Here is a 9,888-nt window from a genome sequence, read left to right as displayed (position 1 = left end):
ACTGCCAGGAATTTGATACATGACCCCCATAAAAAATCTAAGAGGACATGATGTTTCTTAAATCTGTTAGGATAAAATATTCTCGCGCTCTTGTGCTGTTAAATTTTCGCTGTTGACCTTCGTGTCCTATTCATTAACTGACAATGTTTCAAATTGCAGCAACGTTTCAGAAATGGACATTAGTCTAACAAAACGAAGTTGGAAACATTCAGTCTCGAAGTATTTCTTATTTAGTCAATACAATTTTTATGCACAAATGATTACAATTTCATTGAATCTGTTTGCAGTAGAATTTGTTTCATTAGTTTTCATTATTCTTTTAAGAAACGAAATTTATCATTTTGCAAGTATAGTTTTGTGTAGACACATTTGTGAGGATTACATAAATAATTATTTAAGATCAGAGCATTTAATAAATCTTTTCCTTAATTATAATGAAAATGAAAGTGTATTTGTACTTGCGTGTGTGTTGGCGCTCTGTACGCTAGACCGTCTGATCTAGAACTACCAAATTAGGAGGATGGAAACTATAGGATTAAACTTTGGAGGATGGAAATGTGCACCTCTGAAGAATTTCTAAAAAAATTTAATTAGAATTTTCATTAATTAAAAATGACACGAAATTTTAGCATTTTTACGTGATAACTTCGAAAAATATTTTAGAACAAAAAGTATTTTTACATCGTATTAAAATTTATAAAATTATCTTTTCAATGATATTTATTAATTTGCGCTATAGCTTGTTTTTAGTTTTTTAATTATTTTTTAAGAGTAGTTTAAGCATAATTCCTTAAAAAATGTATCAGATAAAATTAAAATGACATTTAACTAGCACGACAACGTCATTCTTGCATGAAAAAATTAGCTTTGATCAACATCACGATGACGAAATCTCAAATTAAAATATTTAGCAAATTAAATCTAGAAAAGTTTAATTTATTTAATAAATGATTTTGTGATTTTTAAAATATCTGCAAATATATTTCAATTATTCAGTGTTATTTAAAGCAAACTATGGTTTAATATATACTGGATACCCACATTAATAAGGGCTCTACGGCTAATATCTGAACCATTTGTAATGCAGATACATATCTAATAAGAGAAATGCTCTAAATGAAAAAAATCATTATATTTTATGTAGTTTGAATCAATAAATGTTCTTATGAATTACAGAATTCCAACTTTTTATACAAACTCTCAACCCTATGATTTATATTTCCTAAAATATTCTTGAGACACTTAAAAAAGGTTCCACTTTTTTGCGACAAAAACTGATTTGAGTTATGAAAATGTGAATGTTACCATTTTATAAATACGTGGCATTTAAACCACTTTACTGAATGTCCTGAAAAAGATACGCAAATTATCACTCATAATTTCCTCAAAACTGATTGACCTAAATAATGAAACTACTGATAGTCCTAAAATGATATTCCTCATAATTCTGTTGGATATGGTTGAAGAATATTGAAATGTTTATTTTTATGAAGAAGTTAGAGAGTCAAGAATATTTTATTGAATATGGCTCATAGGACCGATGGATTGTCTTCATAGTTTTTATAAATATATATTTATTGACTGAAACAAAATAAATTATTATTATTTACTTTCATTTAAATCCCTTTGAAAGTAAAATTGAAAACTGAATTGCACGATGATTCATAGAAATTTGTGACTCGTTGCAAAAAAAAAAAAAAAAAAAAATGAATACTTTTGAGAAATTGCATAAAGTTTAAAAAATATCTTAGGGTACACATAAGACTTCGGTGATGAGCTATTCTATTTTTTGAACCCATAATTTAAAAAATTCGTTTTAAATATATATAGTACGAGCTATATGACTATTAAAATGTGGAGCTTAAACATATTTTGCTCAAGAAGCAATTAATACCAAGTAGCATGAAATATTTAATTGAAAATTTTAACGACAATTAATCTCAGCGAACCAGTTGGTCCTCAAAGGTGGCTAGTAATAAATAATGATAAATACCCTCAGTTTGCAAACTTTCTATCTTTAATTTCTTCGATTCAAGTTGTCCACTTCTTCTTCACTGACAAAAATTCTTTTGTTCACAATTTCCGTATCTTCTCAACACCAGTGTCAAAGTTTAATTGTATTAACATATAGTTTTGAAGCAACACTGATGCTACTCTGGGATGGACTCATAATTCTGGCCCACATTCTGATGATGAAGAGGAGGCACTTTCTATCGAAGTTTTCGTACCCCTCCAGCAGGAGGGTATTTATTTCGGACAGATTTAAAGTGTGCCAGAATCGCTTATACTACAGTTCTTCGAACGAATCCGGTTTCGAATTTGGATATTAAATTTCATCATAATCGGATACCCTTTTATTGAAGTGTTGCTTTCTTTAATTTTTTTCCCCATCTTTTTAGAAATAATGCGTAAAGCTATTTGATTAACGTATTCAAAATGTAGACCTAATACATCTTACAGACATTTCTGAAAAATGGTTGACTTAATTAAGACTTTGCTCAGTGGAATTTTTATTCATTGCGCAATATGAGTTTTATCATCGATTGTTTGTTCGTTAGTTTGATCATCGATTGCTAAAACACTGAACAACAAAACTTTTATCCATCTTATTTTTAAAGAGTGGTCAAAGACAGATGAAAGAATAGGAATAGTCTTCTGAGGCTAACGGCACTTTAAGATACGGTTGAGTTTCTTGAAGTTAACAGCACTTCAAAGGGCTGTCAACTTTCTCATCTACAAGTGGCAGATTTAGGTATTTTGTAACTCCTGGCAATGCAGAGTGTGTGGCGTCTCTTTTAATGAACTGATCAATTCGATTATATAATTCAAAACAATACGAGCCGGCGTCATAGCATAGGGGTAGCGCGTCTTCCCCGTGTTCTGGGCGTCCTGAGTTCGAGTCCCGGTACGGGCATGGTTGTTCTTCCTCCGTTCTATCTGTGAGATGTGTGAATGTGCCTCCCTGTAAAAAGGGGATGTGCAAGCGAATGAGATGTGTGAGTAGCTAAGACGTACTCTTGGCCCTAGTTGGCGCTACTAAAAACAAGAGACGCTCACTTGGCTTAAAATCGCTGACTTCGTCAGCGAGCTTTGCATGGCAAGTGCCATTATAAACAACAACAAAACAATATGAACTTAAATCCATGTCGTTTATTTACTTTAGATTGCTCCGAAAACGGCACCTCATCAATGAGGATGAAATGCTTCGTGTTCGGTGGTTGGTGCTCCCCACCCTGGTGAGTATAGAAATGATGGGAGTCGGTTACCTCCTATCGATGAGGGTACGTACTTCATATGAGAAGGGTTCAACCGTGGTCTGAGATGGTCCTTAGGACTCAACCGCAGTTCCATCCAGTGTTGCTGTGGCAGCGGTCTGGTTATTCAGTTTTTTCCGTTTGCTTTAGTGGCGGGTCGAATGGTTATTTTAGGTTAATTTTTTATTTAAATAATTTTATGAACATGCAAATGATTTTATTTATTTATTATGACCACATTTGTACCCACCATTATTAAAACAGAAGCTCGGTGTTAATAAATATTATAATATATATAATATATAAATCTTATAATATATATAAAGTGTATTTAACGAATGAGATAGGAACCTAACTAATTATTAATTTCAAGTATTGATATAGTTCTAATATTTTATAATAATTATAATTTTTACAAATTTATTTATTTGACTATTAGACTAATAACATCTTAAATCCACTTGCTTGCGACCATGCATCAGCGGCCCAGTTGAAAATCCGCCTCTGCCACTCAGTATGCATTATGATGACATTTAGCAGATCTATAGATCACTAGCGGTTATAGTATGTGAATATAGACATCAAGTGAAGTGACAAACTCAAGGTATTGACGCAAAATCTTGAGGTAAGAATACTTCGGATATTATAATAAAAAATACGAGAGACAGTATGAATTTAGAAATGAAGGCATGATATTTCATAACTTAAATACAGAAATTCGAAAAGATTTAATGGTAAAATAAGTTAAGTGATTTTTTAAACGATCTTAATAAATTATAGAGCTACATACTATTCATTTTTGTCATTCATTTTAATTTTAAGACTTTTAAAAATAATGTAAAAGAAATTAAGTTCTGAGTTTACGTTGTGTTAAATATATATATATATATATAATTACTATCAGAAAATAATTATAATTTTTAGTATCACACATATCAGCTTGATAAACATTTGGAAGAAGCGAGATTGTTTTCGAGAAGTCATTGTTGCTTCAGGGCTTTTCAGATGTTGCTTAGTCTAGTTTTTCCGACCCTGGTTTCCGCTTTCTCTTTTCATTCCTTGTAACTTATTTATTGCCTGAACAAATGGAATCCGTTAGATTAGAACTATTGCGCTTGAATTACTTTTTCTTTTCCTTTAAGGTTGCAAAGATGCTTTTTCCAGAAAAATGTGAAATTTTTTTTAATTATCTGGAAATAAAGTTCAAACTTCGTAGATCTTAACAAACAAACTTTGTTTTTAATATATGTAAGATAGAACTATAGATACAGTAATTTCAATAATGAAATCGGAAACAATGGTATTTTAACCGAAAATGAGTGATTTATTTTATTTTTACCTTAAAATTCTCCAAAATAATATTTGATATACTTATATTAACTCTCTACTTACTCAGCCGTAGTTTGCATATTTTTAGCATTTCTGTTTTAAAAAAAAGCGTGAAAACTACATTTGTTTCCAGCGCATTCGGATGAACTGATTTACAAGTACAATATCTAAAAGCATTTTCTGAAGAATGAATATGTTACTGTGATTGAGTCACGGAAAATATGATACCTCAAAATAAATTGAATAACATTTTATGAAATTTAGTATTCATGCATCCTTTGAGGGGGTGATAGACAGCGGATTTTAAAATAACTTCATTTGGACATGTTTTACAGACACTTTAAGCTCAAAACACAGACAAATTTTGACAAAAAATCATTAACGGCAATTTCAGATGCTCATAATTTTTTTTATTTATTAAAATAGTTTTTACATTGTGGTCTCTCACATTTTATGTAGTTTAATGTATATATAGGTGAAATAAAAATTAAATATTTAAATTATTTTTTTAACTTTCTCAGTTTTTCCTAACATTGAAATTTTTGTTAAATAAACAGCTTTTTCAAAAACTAAAGGTAATTAATGTATTTTTTTCTTCTAATAGTGACCTTTCAAGTCTGTTTTAGTTATTTGGTACAATAAAAAATGGTTATCTATCATTTTTTTAAAAATTCGTTTCTGAACCTAGTCGGATACTTTAAGATTTCCATTAGCTTCAATGATATTTTGGCCTCCACGCATTTTGCATAATTGTGTGAGGTTTTCTGTTGCACGAAATTATAATAGAGCAGCAATGAGACGCTATTCAGTACGGTTTCTATCAAAAAGAATTCAAAGTTCTTCAAATTAAGCATATTTTTGGGGCTAAGTGAAAATGTATGGAAAATTTTAGAGCTTACCTCAATAAGCATTTAAAATTCAAAATAAAATGAAAATATTGTACATTTTATTCTGTATATACATTTTGATTTAATGCTACTTGGGTTTCCTGCATTAGAAATGAATAGTTTATCTTAAATTTCAGTTCCTACTCGGAATTCACAAATATTTCAAAAAGACTTTTGGAAAATAATAGAAAGTCTCTTGATAACGTTAAATATTTCACAGTGGTCTGTGAATAAAATATTATCATACAGCAATGTAAGGACACGTTTTTCATTTTTTTTATCCTCAAAAAATAGTAAAAACAACTCGAAAGATTTTTTTAAAGAAAAATACTTACAAGGAAACATTTGACACATGAGTGCTGGATTTTCTTATAATTAATTACTCAGGAAAAATAAGCATATTAACCAGTTATAATAGTGTGTTGTTGAAATGATCTTAAAATCAATTTAAAGTGCAATTTTCTCTCTATGAAACACTGGGCATTCAGCTATAATTATGAATTAATTATTTAACAGGATAATTCAAAATGATGGCATCAACTACAAATGGCTGTAACTTCCTTGGAAACAATGATAGTCAGAAAAATATTTGAACACATTAAAAAAAGAAAGTTAAAATTTTGTTTTAATTTCTAATATCAGACCTTTGTTATTTTTCCTTGGGCATAAAGACAAAATCCCTGCAATTAAACTTACTCCAAATAATCCAAAACATGTTTAGAGCCACTTATACACTTTCAATAATCTGAAGCGTGTAACTATCTATGTTTTCTGAAATTACTCTTTGTGTCTTCCATTGGGATGTGTCACAGATTCTGTCTTAAAACCCTCTTTGCACACAACAGTGTGGAGATATGCTTAACTGAGAACATGCTTAGAGACATGCTTCATTTCGCAGTGAAACGGACTTGTCTATGTGTATCTTGTTTAACACACTGACTGACGTGGGGGTCACCGGTGACCGGCGGGTCCATATAAATACATTGAAAGAAATTGTGTTGAAAGCTTTAACACATTGAAAGTCAATGTGTTAAAGCTTTTCTTAATGCCATTTAAGGTGTATGTACACACTTGAAATTTCGAAAATCGTTCAAAATATCGAAATTTTTTTATTGCTTAATAATATTGTCTGATTCTTTAGCTTTCAAACGATACCAAGATGTTGTCAATATTCGAAATATTTCTCAAGTTATAATTATTTTTCTTGAGGTGCTTTCATTAAAAACTCTAGTTGCGGTTTTTTTAAAACTCATTTTATGAAGAATGGTATTTTTCTACTATGTTGCTTCATTCAAACAATTATAACTCAACAAGAAATTAACGAAATACAATTATTTATGTATCAAAATAATCTGTATGAAATAGCGGATGTTTTGTCAATCAAAGTTATATTTATAGAAATAAATTTTTAATAGCTATTTAAAAGTTAAAATGACAGAAAAAATCTTGCTTTTTCTATTCATCGTTGATGAAAATTAAAAAAAAAAAACTATATATTTTTATAACTTGATTGAAGCAGATAACATGAAGACTAATATTAAGCATAATTTCCAACTAGAATTGTGTGTCTGTACAAATTAGAATTTAAGATATCATGTTTCAAAAATATGCTAATTAGCTTATTAAATATTATTTAATTAATTAATAATTAGTGCAATATGGTTTTTTTCTCACTGAAATGAGTTTAAACATATATTAATGATCTACTGTGAAAAAACTGGATTTTTAAAGTTAAAATTAAAAAAAAATCTTCTAGTGTGTACGTACACCTTAAAAGTTATAGCTATTAGTAATCAGAGTCATTACTTCAAGCAGCCCTGTATAATGAATCGAACTGAATGTAGATTTCATACAATATTTCATTCTGTGGAATTTTATTGAATTTATTAATAAAATTTCAATAACTTTTTTCCGGCTGTCATAAAACATTTTTAAGTTCCGTGGTTCCTTTTAAATTCATAATGCTTAGTTATTGTAAGAAGATTAAAATAAATGCAGGTTGATGAATTCAATAAGTGCTAAAAATAATAGTCTGTAATATCTAAATTTACCGCTTCCATGAAAAGAATGATCGTCATCCACCTCTAGAACAGCATAACGTATTTAGCATCCATTTCATGTAATTTTTTGATGCATTTTGCTTTGGGATGACAAAACATTGATTCATACAATTACCAAAAAAAAAAAAAAAAATGGAAAAGATCTTGAATAATTTCTTTATTCTTTATTCTGGTATTGAACAAAGATTGTGAGAATGTAGAAATAAAAACGAAGCATTTAGGAACGAAATATTTTATTATCACATAAAGTGGTTTACAAGTGACTGGATATCTCATAACCAATTTATATTTCAAAGCTAGGAATCATTATACTACCTTAACACATTAAAAGCTTTTATATTATACCTGAGTAAACAACTGCGTTAGTTATAAACACTTTACAAAGATAAAATATTGTATTAGAATAACATAATTCGAGAATGTATGCAAGTGAAAAAGATTATATTAAAAAATTCTTCATTGAAACAAGTGCTTTAAATAGAAAACCGCTTTAAACATTCTGGTTGGAAGTATTATTTTAAATGCCAAAAGGCTACTTAAATTCATATTTTAGTTTTCATTGAAAAGATATCAAAGTTAAATTTTCTTCATTTTCTATAATACGAAGAAAAGAAAAAATTTAACATATTTTAACCATGCTGTTCTGCTCATATTTACTATACGAATATAACTTTTGGGTCAATATGATTCCAAAATTAAATAATAGTTATAGGAACCTATGCTCTCCCTGTCTTTAGAAAAATAGTATATTTTGAGATCAAGAAATTTTTTAATACAGCTGATGCGATACAGCTGAAAAATAAAATAAATATCTAAATATAAAGTTGATGAATTTAAATTTTTTAAAAAAGGTGTTAAAGAATTTATTATTTTAAATATTTTACTTCCTTTATATTTTTTATTTAGACAGAATATTCCAGCTGGAGCTTGAAGATATTTTATATATATATATATATAATGCTTGTTTAGTTTATTTCCTTGTTTGATGGACACGATCTGGAATAAAAACCTACGTAACCCAATTGTAAATTAATAGGGGAAATTGATGATAAATTACTTTGTCTCTTACCTTGTAATCTTCCAATTATATTACGCAACTCTTCAATTTTTATGGGGATGTTGTCTTGCCTGGGTATTTTTTATAATTAGAACTTATTCTTCCGAAAAGCAACCATTTTTTTGTCAATTTATTTTCAATCAATTTAGCGTTTATTGATATCTAGAGAATAAACACGTTCCCAGCAAATCTATTAGAAATAATTGCTATAAAATATAATTTTACTTCAAGGGTTTGCTTTCATTTTTCAATTACACGTGTTCAAAAATTGATTCAAATATCCACAGCTCCTTCATAATACTGCTATTAAATATGAGTGAATTTTTATATGGAGTGTTACTAATTGATTTATCATTGTGTCCACAAGAATGCGTTTTTGTGCAATTTTGGAAAATTTTCGTCGTTTGTAAAGTAAAGATGAGATATGAATCTCTTTGCCATTTGATAAGAAAGTTCCTTTTTATTTTTCCTGATATTGTCAAGCATATTAATATTTCGTTTTATAAGAAACAGATGCGGTTTATGAGAAATAGTTATTGCATATTATTGCATATTCCATTGCGTCTTCGACGTTTATACGTTAGATGACTTACATGTCGCATACCTTGATTCTTTTTTTACCCGTATTTTTTTTTTTTTTTTTTTCATTATAAACATGTGTCATAAGGACAAATAGAATTTTACTATCCCTTAAAGAGAAGACTAATTTACTATCCTTAAAAGAAGCCCTTAATATTTTAAGTCAATATTTAGATGGTTCATTTGACATATTTTTACTATCCATTAAGTGACCTAATTATTTGTCTATTAACATTTTGATATAGAAAAAAGTTTTGGTTAAATTTCAAGACATTTTCTCCAAATTTCCTGAACATTAAAAAGTTTATCCTTGCGTTTTTCTTTCCTTCCTTTTTTTTTTTTTTTTTTGAAGAAGAAGAATTGATATATTATCAAATCGATTTTATTGTTCTCCTTTCTAGTTGAAGATTTAAGAAGAAGAAAAAAAAAAACTACCTTAGGCCACATTGCCCAGAATGAAACCTTAACAAATTAAAAAAGAAGTAATGATAAATATGTAAATAAAAAAAAACTTCTTTTCCGAGAAATAACGTAACGTCCTCCCTAAAAAAGTCGGTAAATATCTGCAAAAGAACTTTATATCGTCATCTTTCACAAGTGGTTAAAGCATTTCTTGTCAAATAGACCCAAACAGAACAGCAGGGTTAAACATCTCATTTGCTTTGATGGTAAATCCTTCATGAAAATAGTTTATTATGATTAAGATGCAGATTAAGGTGGTA

This window comes from Argiope bruennichi, chromosome X2 (genome assembly GCF_947563725.1).
Source record: "Argiope bruennichi chromosome X2, qqArgBrue1.1, whole genome shotgun sequence".
Lineage (NCBI taxonomy): Eukaryota > Metazoa > Arthropoda > Arachnida > Araneae > Araneidae > Argiope > Argiope bruennichi.
This window is presented reverse-complemented; position numbering follows the sequence as displayed.